This window comes from Monodelphis domestica, chromosome 2 (genome assembly GCF_027887165.1).
Source record: "Monodelphis domestica isolate mMonDom1 chromosome 2, mMonDom1.pri, whole genome shotgun sequence".
In the NCBI taxonomy this organism is placed as follows: domain Eukaryota; kingdom Metazoa; phylum Chordata; class Mammalia; order Didelphimorphia; family Didelphidae; genus Monodelphis; species Monodelphis domestica.
Window position 1 is genome coordinate 446,392,398 of NC_077228.1, and position 16,019 is coordinate 446,408,416.

At 32.1% G+C, this 16,019-nt stretch overlaps 1 protein-coding gene and 1 long non-coding RNA gene across 23 annotated transcripts in view; both read left to right on the forward strand.

Annotated features, from left to right (window-relative positions):
• QKI (QKI, KH domain containing RNA binding) overlaps window positions 1-16,019 on the forward strand; it is a 182,524-nt gene that overhangs the window by 131,325 nt on the left and 35,180 nt on the right. The window lies entirely within an intron of this gene.
• Window positions 5-14,544, forward strand: LOC130456852 (uncharacterized). The gene is made up of 2 exons (XR_008915892.1): window positions 5-5,272; window positions 5,311-14,544. It is a non-coding gene; the product is annotated as an uncharacterized LOC130456852 (long non-coding RNA).

Sequence of the window (16,019 nt, forward strand, 5' to 3'; positions counted from 1 at the left end):
AAGTAATAATTTTTAGATATTTGTTGAAGTATCTTTTTTTATTCCTGAGCTAGACCACTCAGTGTTGGAAAAATTGAATTGTATTTTAATTTTTATACATATTCCTCAAATGTGAATTATTTTGTTTCTTTTGTACTGCTATTTACAGAAAAATGTTGACTTCTTTGTCAGGGAGAATAAAGGGGATTTATTTGTCATTAAGGATATTTTATCAGATCACATAAGCATTTGGCATTACTTATGCTTTAAGAAGTTGGTTTAATTAGCACTGATTTCTTTTAATTGGCTAGCCTTTCATATCTTTTCTAAGGGATTAACTGAATTGTATTCATTGAGGGAGGGCGGGGATGGAGATAATAGATGACTTCTCTTGAGACAACTGTATTAAATTTTAAATCTGTTTAGTAATAGATGAAGACTATCAACATTTCATATAAGAAAATATTAAATATTATATTTTTGAAGAAGTAAATTATTGTAAATCAGTAACCACAGGAGTTATATAAATAACTGTACACATTTGTGCCTTCTCACTTCTAGCTTGAATATTGAAATCTTATTGTCAATTGCTTGGAAAATTTTTATTTACGGAGACAATTCATATTAAAATTTTTACCTTAGAGCAGTGATGGTGAACTCTTTAGATACTGAGTGCCCAAACTGTAACTCATTTCACATGAGCCCCTGCCTTACCTCAAAGAGAGGAGGGAAGAAGGGCTCCCAAAGGGGCAGAGAGGCTAGTCATGTGAAAAATGTTCTCAGATGTGCATAGAGATGGGGAGGGGAGCAGCCCCATTCTGCACCTTGCCATGGGTTCGCTAACATATCTTAAGAGGGTCATTTAAACCTTTTAAGTAAATCTTTTCACCAGGCTTTTGAAGGATTTATTCCAATTGTACAAGTAAATAAGCATCTTTTTTGAAAGGTAATGTGAGATGTATATCTAAATATTTACACCATCCAATTTTCATTTAATATGTTTAGTTGTTGATTGGTTAATGTCCTATACTCATTAGGGCAAAGAGTAGTGATGAGATATAGACCTCATTAGATTTTGTAAGATGATGAGGTTTTCCCAATGTTGAGCTTCCTGGACCAGGGTGGAAAAAATTAAAAGTAACTAGGTTTGAAAATGAGATGGTCTTGCTGAGCCCCTAACTTAAATGGAGGTTTTGGGGTTCATCTCCCTCTAATCAGAGGAACAGATGGTACCGATGAGATATGACTACACGGGCTGATATTGTAAGATGATAACATTTTTTCCAATGATGACCTTTTGTGAACATGGCCAACAAGTCAGAGAAAGTCTCAAAATAGTACATTCAGATAGGAAATGCGTGATTTTGAGATTTCTTCATTGTGCCCTCCCCCTGGGGTAAATGTAAGAACAGTGCCTGACACTTGACATTTGCTTGACATCTACCTGTTCATTAACTATTTGATCACTTGTTTCATAGCAGTGGGATATTTTGATGATATAAAGCAGTTTGAAGACTCAAGAGACCTAGGTTATGATTTTTATTCTTTCTATAACATATCAGAAAAATATCAAAACCAATGACTTGCTATTAGATTATTACAGTTTGATTGTATTTGATTGCACATAGCTATCATGAATTCAGTAAGTTACAAATGAATTTGTATTTATTAAATCATAATTATGTCCATATATTTGAAAAATCTTTGTTTGAATGATTCAGATCACAAAAAGTAGTTATGCTTATATAACAATCATACTAAATATCTTTTTGGAAATAAGGAACAAAATTATAATGCTTAGAGTACCTTGTCTGGTCCCTTATTAATTCCAAAGCCTACAGATTATGGAAGCTACTTTGTTAGACCAGGTTATTAGAATCTAAAACCCCTTTGAGCTCTAATCTTCTAATAACATTGTGAATTCTACTCTTTATATTTTATTCTTTTTAGTTACACAAGCCAGTTACAGTCTTGGAATCTTTGACTTGTTTCTCTTCTACTTTTCCCTTATTTAGTTTCCAAGTTTTTTCCTTTTAAATTCCTTTCACTCCGTTTCTTTGACAATAATCACTAGATATTTTATAGCAGTTTTTAGAAAGATTATATGTTTTAACTTACTCATGAACTTTGTATGTTTATGTATGTATAGGCAGCACTGCTAGATCCTATAAAGAAATTCAGAGTTTAGACAGATATTCCTGTCCTCGTTTAACTTACAGTCTATCTGGGGAATAAGAAGTTAATCATAAATATTTATATTACCTTCTAACTGCATAGGAGTGCTATAATCTTTGTGCTACATGAAGTTGGACTAATGAGAAACATTTCCCAGGTGAAACTTCTTAATCATGATATAGAAAACATGGTATAATAGATAAAATGCTGACTTTGAAGTCATAAAGGTGTGGGTGGGGTCAGATCATTTCATTGACACTAGCTCTTTGACCCTGTGCAAGTTGCTTAACCATCCCTATTATTTTTTAATTCCTATAAGTTAATGATGGTGTGATGAAATATTACTTTAAGGCATAAATAAATAGGAATTTGGCAGTTGTAGAAGTTTAGTGCCTTTGAATGATTTAAAGAAGAGAAGAATATGAGGGGGGAAATAACTGTTCAGAAGAGAGTATTATTAGAAATGGAGGAAAACAATGATTTTTTTAATTTTTGCCAAATGGAAAAATGCTATGAATGACAAACCAAAGAATTTTAATTTGACTTGATGGTCATTTTGAAAAATTTTGAGCAAAAAAGAGACATTGGATATGTAAGAAAGCTCTTGCTGCCTGGGATTAAAGTCCTAAAATTCAAACATTGCTGGAAATTGGCTTCCATTTCTTAGAACAGGGAGAATGATATATAGTTATAATTTGCCTATCATGTTTTATTTATATTAACAAGGAATAATTTCCTTTGAATATAGTATGAAAAATAGAATTGCCACTCATGCCTTTTTATTTCCTATGTTGTCCCTCATTGGGACATTTTTGGTATTTTGGTAATGGTGTTCAAAAGCTTGAAGTAGAAATCTCCAATATCTCTTATCTCTATTGCTCCCCAAAATTTCAGAATTCTCTATCCTCCCCCTTTCAGCCTTTCATGTTAAAAGCAAAGATGTACTTGGATCAGAGGAAGCATTTTTTTTGTTACTTTATTCATTATAGGAAGCACTTTAAACTAGTCTGAGAAGCTGTCTTTTGGTATGTAGAAACAATTTTGTCTAATTCAGCCTTTGTAATAGTACTTGTTGCAATAGCTACTCAGATTTCTAAATGCAAAACTTGGAGGGTATTTGAATTATTTAATTTTTAAATTTTTTATTTATAGATGTTATCAAATTTAATTGATCCAACTGACCATTCTTTAAAACCACCATTTTTCTACAACATGAGTCTTTATTCGAATTAATCTTAATCTTTTAAGTATTATTATAGTTACTACTTTTTAGTTTGAACTAGTGATTCTTAATCTATCAATACTAAAACTGCTTTATGAAATGAAATTCATCAAGTACATTTACTTCCATCTAATTGTTCAAAACCAAAAAAGCCTAAACTGGAGAGAAGATATTCCTTTTATGTGAGTTGATAATTAGAAATATAATTAATAATAAATTAACAAGAAGGTTACTTAAAAAGCAATGGTTATATAGACATGATGGTTATCAAGAGCTTGTAACATTTCTAGCTGAGAATTTTACAAAAGAATAAAAACATTCTGAGAGATTGTAATATGCATAGAAGGTTGTCTAAAGCAGTGGATAATTTCAGGTGCTCCATTTGTGGTTCCTATAACATCAAAAGAACTAGAATTTGTGTGAGGAAATGGATCACACAGAAAGAAAGGATGTGGATGGAATATGATCTGTTTTGTGTGAGCTATTGAGTTTGACAGTTTTGTGTGTATTATTTGATTAGATCTATCTATCTGCTATCTTGTAAGACAAGTAGTATCTGAAAACACAGAAGTAAAGTGTTTTGTCCATGATTACTTAGGTCCATCAGTTTCCATGACTTAGAATTGGAACCCATTCTTATCCCTATTAGACATGAGACCCATTCATGCTAATATGAGCATTTATTTTATAATGAGGAAAGCTTGCAGTGTTTTAGTTATATTCGTGTTATATTAGTGTAGACTGGTGATGCCAGCTACATGGGGTGTGTTTTTACTTCAAGAAATACATATTAAGATATACTGTATGTCATATATATATATGTATATATATATATATATATATATATATTCAGGGTCTCACAGTAGACATGCATCCTAGGGAAAATTTGAACTGAGGTCTTTCTGGCTGAGTCTGACTCTAATTATGAAACAATTACAACAAAGTAAACAGGGAAAACAAACAAAAAAAAACCCAATAGAAAAAATAAAAGAGAAGAAAGGGTAACTAAAAACTGTGTAATTATAAGGTCAAGGATGACCCTACCAAAAAATGAGAAAGATTTCTCTTTCTCCTCTGCAATTGTCTACATAGAAGAGTATATATTGCAGTGATGGTGAACCTTTTAAGAGATGGAATGCCAAGTCCTTCCCCCACCCCAGAGACTGCATGTCATGTCCCACCCCACACCAGGTGCCAGGAGCACTCTGTGCCCTTTATCCCACACAGGGGAGGGAAAAAACCGCTCCCATTCGGCTGCTGGGCGGGGGCTGGGAGTGAAGAACGTGGTGCCACATGCCCACAGAGCATCTATGTGCCATCTTTGGTACCTATGCCATAGGTTTGCCATCACATAGATTGCATATGCTATGGGATAGTGGATGTTCTGGTTACATTTGTTTAGCTCATCGCCATCCTCTTATTTCATTAATCTTTATTACAAAAGGTTATCCTAAAATAAAAAGCATAAGCAAGATTATTTTTTAAAAGGCAGTCAGTGGTACAGCATAAAAACATGAGACTCTAAATCAGGAAGATCTGGGTTCAACTACCCCTATCACACATAGTTGAAGGTCCCAAGAGCAAACCATTTAATTTCCTAGTTCTCTAAACAACTGTCTAAGTTGCAAAAAAGGTGAAGCAAATGAGGAAGTCTGATGAAGAAGCACCTTTTACCAAGGCAGAAAACAATCTTTGCTTCTTATTGAAAACTGTAATTGGGACAGCTAGGTGAGTAGAGGACCTGGATTCAAATCTAATCCTGTCAATGGAATCTCAGATACTTTGTGCAAGTCACTTAACCAGAAGGCCCTTACTGCTCTTCTTAGAATTGATACTTTGTAAGAAAGTCAATTATAAGAAAAGTAGAATGACTAGATTGTACTTTTTCAGAACACTGTCTCCTCAAGTCAGTTATAAATATGACCATATTAAAGGCACATGCAATGATACAATTAAAAAAAATTTTTTTAATTACAAAAATCATGCTTATCTAGCAAATGACCATTATATACAAACACTGATTAAAAAAGGGACTTGGACAACAGAAAATACATACAGAGAATATGTAACTATGTGCAATGTGATAATTTGGCCTAAAATTAGCAAACGGAATATTCAGAAGCTAGGTGGCACAGTGAACAGAGTACTGGACTTGGGTGATTAGAAAATGTAGTTATAAATATTGCCTCAGACCCATTTCCTCATCTTCAAAATGGGGATACAAAAAGTACCTACCCTACATCACATGGTTGTTGTGAGGAACAAAATATATATGTAAAAGTGCTTTTAAAAACCTTAAAGCATTATATAAATGCTAGCTATATTATTAATACATTAAATCTAAATAAGTGAGCTTTTGATGTCCTAGGTGATATCAGTGGGGGGAAAATATTACTTTTCCTCTACAGAAATTTCATTTTAGCAAACAAAGGCATTTGAAATCAGTTCATATACCAAAAGCAAATTTGGCAGCACTCTTGGGGTGGTGGGGGACAGCCCAGAGGTCCTGGGTTCAAATCTGTCCTCGGGCACTTCCTAGCTGTGACCCTGGACAAATCACTTAGACCTCACCACTCTTCTGCCTTAGAACCAATAACATATTGATTCTAAGACAGAAGGTAAGAGTTAAAAATATATATGTAATATAAAATATATATATAGCAAACTCTCAATGCCATAGAGAACATTCTGAGACTAAGTTGTTGAGAGCTTGCCAAACTTACATATGAAGAGGGGAAAGAGGGGTTCTATGTCAAGGAGTTCCCTTTATCAGTAATCACTCTAGCAATTGTTTTTATCTTGTTTTCTGATTTCTGTCTTGCTTATCCTCATCAGTTCATCTGAGTCTTCTTGTGTTTTTTGAACATTCCATTATATTAATTTCATTATGTAGTAATCTACAATTCAACCATGTTTGCTTCTAAAAATAGGGCATAGAAGAGCCTTCTCTTCCTTTGAACTTCTGAGTTATTTACTAGCAATGTTTTATGTGTTAAAACAGTTATGACTCAAACAGTTCATAGATCCACTACACACTAGATTGATATGTCTCCCTTTCCAAAGTTCCTCCAACATTGACACTTTCATCCTTTTTTTTTATCTTTGCCAATTTTCTAGGTATGAGAGAAAACTTTAGTTACTTTGATTTTCATCATTTAGTCTTTCATATGACATCAAATACTTGGTTCATACCCACTTTTCCATTGGTATTATCTGTTTTACTTTATGCTCAGATAGACTCTTAGCAAGAATAATTATTGTAAAAACTCCCCTTTACTGCATTTTTACTTAATCTTATCATTATTATTAATTAATTTCATTATGTGTTAACTTTCAATTAAGTAATTTTTTGCTTCTTAAAAATATTTTATTGTATAGAGGACCCTTGTTAACACTTCTCCATATGGCCATGGCCATGTAATATAGGATATCCTGCACTGTCTTCTCATTGTTCATTGTTGTACCTTTTCAAGAGAGGGGGCAGCTGGATAGCTCAGTGGATTGAGAGTCAGGCCTAGAGATGGGAGGTCCTAGGCTCAAACCTGCCCTCAGACACTTCCCAGCTGTGTGACCCTGGGCAAGTCACTTGACCCCCATTGCCTAGCCTCTTCTGCCTTGGAGCCAATAATACACAGTATTGATTCCAAGATGGAAGGTAAGAGTTAGGGAGGGAGGAAGGGAGGGAGGGAGGAAGGAAGGAAGGAAGGAAGGAAGGAAGGAAGGAAGGAAGGAAGGAAGGAAGGAAGGAAGGAAGGTAGGTAGGTAGGTAGGTAGGTAGGTAGGTTGAGACATCCCATCACCTAAAACAATAAATAATATTCCACTATCGCATTCCTGTATCTATCCTTGTTTTTAGTTTTCCAACATTTATTTTTGTTTTGTGATGATGGTTCTTGCTGCTATTGCTTTCATAGTACACATATTTTCCTGTGGATCTAAATGCATTTTGTGTCAGCTTATGAAAAATTTTCTGTGCTTTTTTCGTATTCACCATATTGTCTTTTTTCCCAGCAGAGTTACTATTTGGTTATTTCATGTATTTTTAAACCCATTCTCTAATTCATGACAATATGTACTTTGTTTCCAGTTCTACAAAAAGTGCTGCTATAAATAGTTTAATGTTTGGGGCCTTTCTTTTTAATTACCAGTTAGTCACTTGATATTTGAAAATATTTTCCAAAAAGGCTATTACCATAGCTCTACTAATTCAGTGCTCTAGTGTGCCTTCCATCTTCTATAATTCCTTGATTAACTGATACCATCTTTTGTTCACGCCAGTATGCTGAGTGTGAGATGAAATCTCAGAGATGTTTCATTGACCTTTCTCTTAATATTAGTGATCTGGAGAACTTTCATATAGTAATCAATATTTGGGAGTTTTTGTTTTTAAGAACTGTTATATCTTTTGAATCTTTCATTTGTGACCTTCATATTGGTATTGTGCATTAATTTTAAGCTTATTTTGATACATAGTATATATTATGCCCATCTATCTGTCAAATGACCTTCCAGTTAGTTCTAGCATTTTTTTTTTCAATCAGGGAATTTTCCTGCATATAGAATATGAACTCCTTTGGAATAGGGATTGTTTCATTTTTAATCCTTATATATGCATGGTGTCTAGAAACATAATAGGAATTTAATAAATATTTGTTGATTGATTAATTGGATTTATAGAAGATTGTAAGTTTTTGTTTCTGATCTTTAGTCTGTTAGGAAAAGATAAATAGCACTTTTGTTGTTGTTTATTTGTTTTCAGCTCTTTCCAGTTCTTTGTGACTCCATTTTGGGGTAGATAATAGTTAAATGACTTGCCCAGGGTCACATTATGTATGTATCTGAGGTCAGATTTGAACCCAGTTGTTCTTGGTCCACGCATAGCACTCTGCCCACTGTGTCACCTCATTGCCCCAAATAGCACTTTAGATTTATAATGTGATTTATCAGTTAACATTCTTGGCAGGGAACAGAATACAGCAACTTATTCCAGTTAGGTAAATAGGTGATTTAGATGTATTCATAAATTCTACTCAAAAGCTGCTACCAAATGATAGGGGGAAATCAGACTTACTTATTTATTTTATAACTTTAATTGAGGATTGCCTTGCATTTCTTATGAAATCCAAATCTGATGTATGACATTATGGTTTCTATAGTAATCAATTCTGAAGACAACACACTGAGTAACAGTGAAAATCTTACTGAATTTAAGCAATAATAGAAAGAAAACTATTATCTTTAATGGCATGCTTTGGAGTGATGATTCTTTGCTAAAGATATTAAAATACTATTAGTATTTCATAACTTTTTATGTAATGTGAGCTTTTAAAAATACTAGGCAAAATTCTTTAAGATGATTTTTTTAGTTCTACCAAACTCAGATTTATAATTGTTCTTACATAAAATATACCACAGTAAGTTCATTGATCATTGCAATACCTTCCCTCTTTCCCTCTTCTTTGCAAAAGAAATAATTTTAACATTATTTTATATGTATTACATATATCATATATCTATGTAATATATCTAGAATTCTATGTGACTGCTTAGGCTAAATATTATTGAGAATCATTATATTTAAGGGGTTTTCTATATTTCCAACAGATTCTCTTTTCTTATCTATTTCTTCGAATTGCAAAATAGATCTTTTAGCAGATTATCACTTGGAAAGCATTTCTTCAAACTATGAAGAACTGTTTAACTCTTGGTGGTCTTTTTTTACATAAAGAATCAAAATATTTTGCTTCAAATATTCCAAGGCAGTGAGCATCCAGATCATTGGAAGTGTCATTTGTTAAGGAATTTTTATATCCGTTTTTTTAACCTTCAAAATTATGCATTTAGCATACTTGGAGTAAGGTCCTTTGAAAAGAATTTGGCTCTAGTGATACTTGGAAATGTACTAGCAGTGTTTCCTTTTACACTTACAGGTGGAGAGGAATGAGACCGGGGTGAGGGAGGTTATCTTATCTGTCCAATATATCTGTAAAGATTTTAAGAACTAGAATGAGCCTGAGCAATTTTTTACTGAAAAAAATGAAATACAGAAAAACTAAATGAGGGCTTTCTGCCACATAGTCTACCTTCGGACATATTGGTCAGAAGTTAACCCTCTCTGGCTGCAAAAGTGTCATTTTGCTAAAGTTTATAATTTCTTCACTAGAATAATCAGAATTTGAAGCCTAAAAATGACCCTCCCTTTTCTTTAAAAAAAAAAAAAGGAAAGGAAACAGAGGCACAAAGAAGTGCAATTACTGTCCTATCCCAGCTGTTCAATAATCAGACTGACTTTTGCCCTGTGTTCTCATATTGAACCAGAAAAACAGATGATTGAGGGAGAATGGATTGGGGGGGGTGGGGGTTACTCTTCATTAGAATTCTAAGGGTAGCAAAGAGGGAAAAGGTAACAAACCTCAAATATGTTTCTATACCTGAATTCACATCTTTCTGAGGCACAGATATATGTGTGTACTGAGACCAGAGCAAGGATGCAAGCTGGAAAAATAACATTCTGGAATAATGCTATTCCAGTTAAAATTTTGTGTTGGTTTCTTCAGTTAGTAATGAGAAATTATATTTAAGTTATTTTTGATGAAAGATTTACTTATTTATTCAATTGAGTGTTAAAGTCAGGACAATAAAACCTATAGAGTTTGCCAGTATATGTATAGGATTATAGAACTTGGATTTTTTTTTTTTATTTCACTGACTTTCGTTGAATGATTTCTTATTAGTATTTTGACACTACTTAATTTTAGTACAACCGTATTTTAAATTGCTGTTATTTGACTAAAAACATTTTATATACTTCAGAATGAATTGAGAGAGTATAAAAGGTATATTTAAGTCATACTATTTTAATTAGCTTTGTGATATCAAAATTCTTTTAAAATAAAAAGTACTCTATGGTTTATGATGGAATAGACCTAGTTAAAGGATAATCTTTTTAGAAAGCATTTTATATCTGCTGGTGTATAATACAGTTTATTAATTAAGATGTAATTTTGTTTTTTATAAAGCATAAGTATGCAAAAAGATAGGAAAGGCTATATAAAGATATTTAAATAAACTTAAAAAAAACATTGAAATCTGATAGGCTATCTCTCTTTTTTAAATTTAAAATTTTTAACTGCATTTCTTTATGATTTATAATTGTCTTAAAATTTTATAATCTAGAGAGGGGGAAATTCAACAAAACTATCCATTAGTCAAGCCAAGGAACAAATGGATTCTTATCATTTACTTTTTCTTTTGTGCATTATAATTTCAATATGCTTGAATTTCCTTCAAATAAGGACCCATAAATCTGTTTTATTCCTCTGAAAGTGTCTGATAGACCAGGTTCAATGCTTTTGAAATGTATGTATTCTGTATTTTTTTGTTTTTTGTTGTATTTCCACGGCTTAGCATGTAGTAAATACTTGATAAATCATTGTCTGTTTACTGATTGAATTGTTTAAACAAAATCTGTGCTTTAAATTTTTATTTTTTAGTAACCTTCACAAGCAATGTGTGTTTTTTGGATCAATTTCTCTTTAAAAAAAAATACAAATGCATTGTTCACACTAAGAGCACCCAGGAGTCAAATTCTTTGTATCTTTTTACAAACTTAACCATGTCCGCACCTTTCATCTAATGATTATCATTGTACTCAGAGTGATCATAACCATACCATAGTTTTGATGTCCTTCCAAATCCTTGTGTTTGAAGTGATTGTCTATTCCCTCTAAGGGTAAGTTAATTACTCCAACTGTCATATGAAATATTAATTTTATTTTATTTTTTTACCAAGAGGACCAAATCAGAAGTTGTAAATGGAAATGGAAGTTACAAACAATCAGATTTAGCAAATTCTGTCAAACATTTAAAGAACAATATATTCCAATCCTCTATAAATTATTTGAAGCACTACTAAACTCCTTTTATGCCACAAATATGGTTTTTAAACTTAAAACAGGTAGAGCAAAACCAAATAAAACTATAGTCTACTTTCCTTAATGAATATTGATACAATAATTTTTTAAATACCAACAAAGGAACTACAGCAATATATCACAAAGATCATACACAATTACTGGGTGGGATTTATACCAGGAATATAAAGAAAACTAAAAGTATTACTGACCATCTTAAATAGCACATCACATATGATCATGTATTATAATCATCCATAGTTAATGAAAAAGCTTTTGACAAAATATAAAACCCATTCCTATCAATCATGTCAGAATGCAAGCATTCCAACAGGAATAAACTTTGAAGATTCCCAATAAGATCAGGGGTGAAGCAAATATATCCATTTTTAGTACTATAATAGTATTGTACTGAAAATGCTAACATAGCAACAAGACAAAAAGAACTTGAAAGAATTAGAATAGGCAATGGAGAAGCAAAACTGAAAAAAAAAAATTCTATATAATACTAACAAAACCCAGCAGGAAGAAATAGAGAGATTTAATTTCAAATAATTGCAGATAGTATAAAATACTCAGGAGTCTACCTGACAAGAAGTGTCCAAGAACTATGTGAACACTATTACAAAATATTTTTCACAGAAAACAAGAAAGCTCTAAACAATTCAAGAAATATCAGTTGCTCATGAGTAGACCCTACCATTATAATAAAAATGATAGCTCTATTGAAATTAATTTAATTAGCTTTGTACTGATCTAGCTAGAAAACGAATGCTTAGTAGAGCTAGAAAATAATTCCTTTGGAAGTATAAAAGTTCAAGAACATGAAGAGAATCAGTTTTTTAAATTGTGAAAGAAAGCTTAGCAATAACCAGAGTTCAATCGAAGTACTAGTCATTGAAGCATTCTGATGCTGGCTAAGAAATAGAATAGTGGATTAATGAAAAAGATTAGGTACACAATATACAGAAGTAAAATAGCCATAGTTATGTGACATTTGATTGACCCACACATCAAAACTTTAGGAGCAGAAACTCACTGTTTACCAAAAACTACTAGGAAGACTAGAGAACAGTTTGGGCAGAATCTAGATATAGACAAACGTCTCACACTGTATTTCTAGCTAAAGTCAAAATAGAAACATGATTTAGACATGAAGGGTGATGATATAAGCAAATTAGAGGAATATCAGAAAATTTGTCAGATCTATAGACAGAGATCGCAGGAAAGTTTCTGACCAAATGAGATAGAGAGGATCTTCGCAGGTAAATGGATAATTTTGTTTGTATTAAAATTAAAATTTTTTTTGCAAAAGCAGAATGTCAAAAATGATTTTGAAATATTTGAATTTTTTAGAATGATGAATGGGAAATGATTTATGCAAAACAAAAGTAACACCAAGAAATCTGATATGAATTAGTTTGTCAGACAAATTAGAAAATTTATTTAGCTGAGAAATAATTTGCATCACTATTTTACAATTTACTTTTTCTGGAACTCTTCAGAGTGAACTATGGCTTAAAATGGTAAACTTCATTTGAAAGAAATTATTAAAATATGGATATTGAAAATGAATCATTTTTGGAATTAGATAACCCAGTAAACACACCTTCTCTTTGAAAAAGAGGTTTTCTTGCACTATTATACTCCAATATAAATCCTTTTAATAAAGTAGTAAATGTCCTCCATCTAATAATAATAATAATAATAATAGCAACTCAAAATTTCATAGGACTTAAGGTTTATATTGTGCTTTCATTAATCTAAGACGTGTGACAAACTGTTCCACAAATCTCCCCTCTCATATTTCTCTGATACTTTTAATACTTCAAAGTATTTCTTGCATAGCTCAACTAGATCACAAAATATATATGCATATATACATATGCATACAGATACATATATGCACATATATGTATGTGCTATATGTATGTATACCTGCTGAACAGCCTTTGAAATTAGTTAGGTTGTCTCCAGAGTAGCTAGGCTTGAATTTAATTCAGTAAGCAATGTTAAGTACCCAAGATCACTTTATCTTATGTCATCTTCCTCCATTTCATCCAAATTTATTGGAAAGATTATCTGTAATTATTACCTACATTTCTTTAGTTGCCTGCTCAACCTCTTAAAATATGACTTCTGACATCATCATCACATTAAAAGTGTTTTCTCCCAGTTTTCCAGTGATCCTTAACTACAAAATCCAGTGAACTTCTCTTCTTTGTGCATTTTGGTGGACACTAGCAAATACTTTACCTTCTGTATACTTATTGCTGTACCTTGGCTCTTGACCTTTCTAATCATGCCATGTCAGTCTCTTTTGTTGTATGTTCTTTTTCTTGATGCATACATAGAGTGGTCATATGAAAGACTTTTATATATGTATATATCCTTTTCTTGTTGTACTATCTCTCTTGTGTGATCTCATTACAAGAATTATTGGGAGACAGGTTGGTGAGTATTCTCCTGGGCTCAATTTTTTTTATCACCAATTGTTTCCTGCATATTTGCATGTGAACACCTTAGAGTTCTTAAATTGAATATAGCTCCTCCAAAATCCATCTACCTTCCTTCATGTTCACACCTATCATTTTCCAATGATAGGTGACTAGTTTCCAATTAGTATGGATAAGGAATTCCTTGAAATAGTGCATTATTTGTATTTGCACTGCATACTTCATTGAATTGGAGCCAATTATATCTCATGTAATTAGACTTTTAGTGAAAATTTGATACCGGGATTACAGATTTATAAAGTGATTTACATGTTGTATCATGTGATTCTCACAGCAAGGTAGGTGGGGGTGCTGTTATCACTATTTTGCAAATGACAAACTGAGGCTAAGAGAGGTTAAATAATTTCACATAGGTAAAGATTTTTGTAGATAACTTGTTTTTGTATCATTTACATTTCCTTCCATTATTACTCCCCACCTTTGCATACTACCAAAGGAGAGATGAAAAAAAGTTTAAAAATTTAGTGGACCTATAAAACCCCTTTATCTCCTCCATAGGAGATGGAAGAAAATGTCTTTGGGGCCAAATTTGGCCTTTACTTTGTCACAAAGTTGTTATATTCGTGTTGTTATAGTCATTGTTTATAGTCCTTTCCTGGTTATGCTTTAATTTACATAACTTTATTTAAATAGATTTATGTTTTCTGCTTTCTTTTGAATTCACCCTTCTAGCCCAGTAATATTCCATTACATCCATATAAAATTGTATTAGCAGCTCAAAAAAAAAAAAGACTGAACATCTGATACATTATTTCTATTTCTTGGCTACCACAAAAAAATGCTTCTATAAATATTTTCACATACATTGAGGGCTTACCTCCCTTTTTTTTTTGATGAGTCATTGAGCTCTTTAGGGGATATGCCTATGAAGTCTCTGAGTCAAAAAGGATATGGATATGAAGTCTCTGAGTCAAAAGGTCTGCATACAATTTAGTAACTTTATGTTCATTTTACCAAATTGCTCTCTAGAACAGTGGTACCCATTTACAGTTCCACCCAGAAATACATTAGTTTACCTATATTTTTTACCACCCTTTCATCATTGACTTTCTATATTTTATTATCTTTTCCAGTTTCCTGGGTGTAAAGTTGTTCTGATTCACATTTTCCTTATTTATAATAATTCAGGGCATATTGTTAATAGTTTGCAATTCTTCTTTTGAGAGGATTATTTGCTCACATCTTTGACTTTTATCTCTTCGAAAGTTGGTTTTATATATTTCTGTTATCTTTCCATCTTGGATGTCATACTGTCATCAAAGAGATTTCATTTTCTCCTAGTTAAACTCTTCCTTTACCCTAAATGCATTAATTTTGTCTTAAGGCTTTTTAATTTTATATAATCCAAATGATTTTTTAAAGTTTATTTGCCCTTTGGTTTAAAATTCATCCTTGTCCATAATCGAGAAAAGAATATCTCTACCCCACCCCACCCCATTTCTCTCTCTCCCCCTGGGTTGTCCTCTCCCCTTTCCCCTTTTTCTCTCTTTTAATGTCACATACATTTTTATTTTCATTTGGAATAACCCTAAATCTTCCTAGGCGGGTTAGCTTTCCTTTGTTTTCCCAATCTCTGTTTTCAGGTTTATCCAATATTTAATTACTGAGATCAGTTATTTTTTATTCTCTCTTATCCAGTATGTTCTATTAATTTTTACTGCTCTCTTTTAAAAATGTACCAAATAGTTTTGATAATTGGTGGTTTAAAATACAAGGTATCTCTAAAAGTCTCAATTTAAAAATTTTTATTTAAACTTCATTTCTCAAGGCTTCTTTCTTTGTAAATTGAAAGATTGCATTAGGTCATTGCTAAGGCCTCCTCAAATTCTAAACTACTTTGTGTTGGGAGTATGCATTTCTTTGCATGAATTTAGATTATATTTTTATCTTGTTTTATTTTTCTTGATTTAGACAATTAGAAGCTGGGGTTGGGGGGAGACCCAAAGGGAGTTAGTTGTAGAAGAAACAAAAGGGAACTGAATTTTCTTTTGTATTTATTTGTTAGCAAATAGGAGAAACCTATGAACACACAGGGAGTAATGTGAGATAACAATTGAGTATATCTGGAATTAGATGGAAACTTGAAATATTACCAGAAGTTTAAACAAAGTTCAGGTCATATGGAAAATTTTTAAACATAAAAATTTTATGATGTATAAATTTAACATTTATGAACCAAAATATAAAAGAAACCTATAACTTTGAACATTTGAG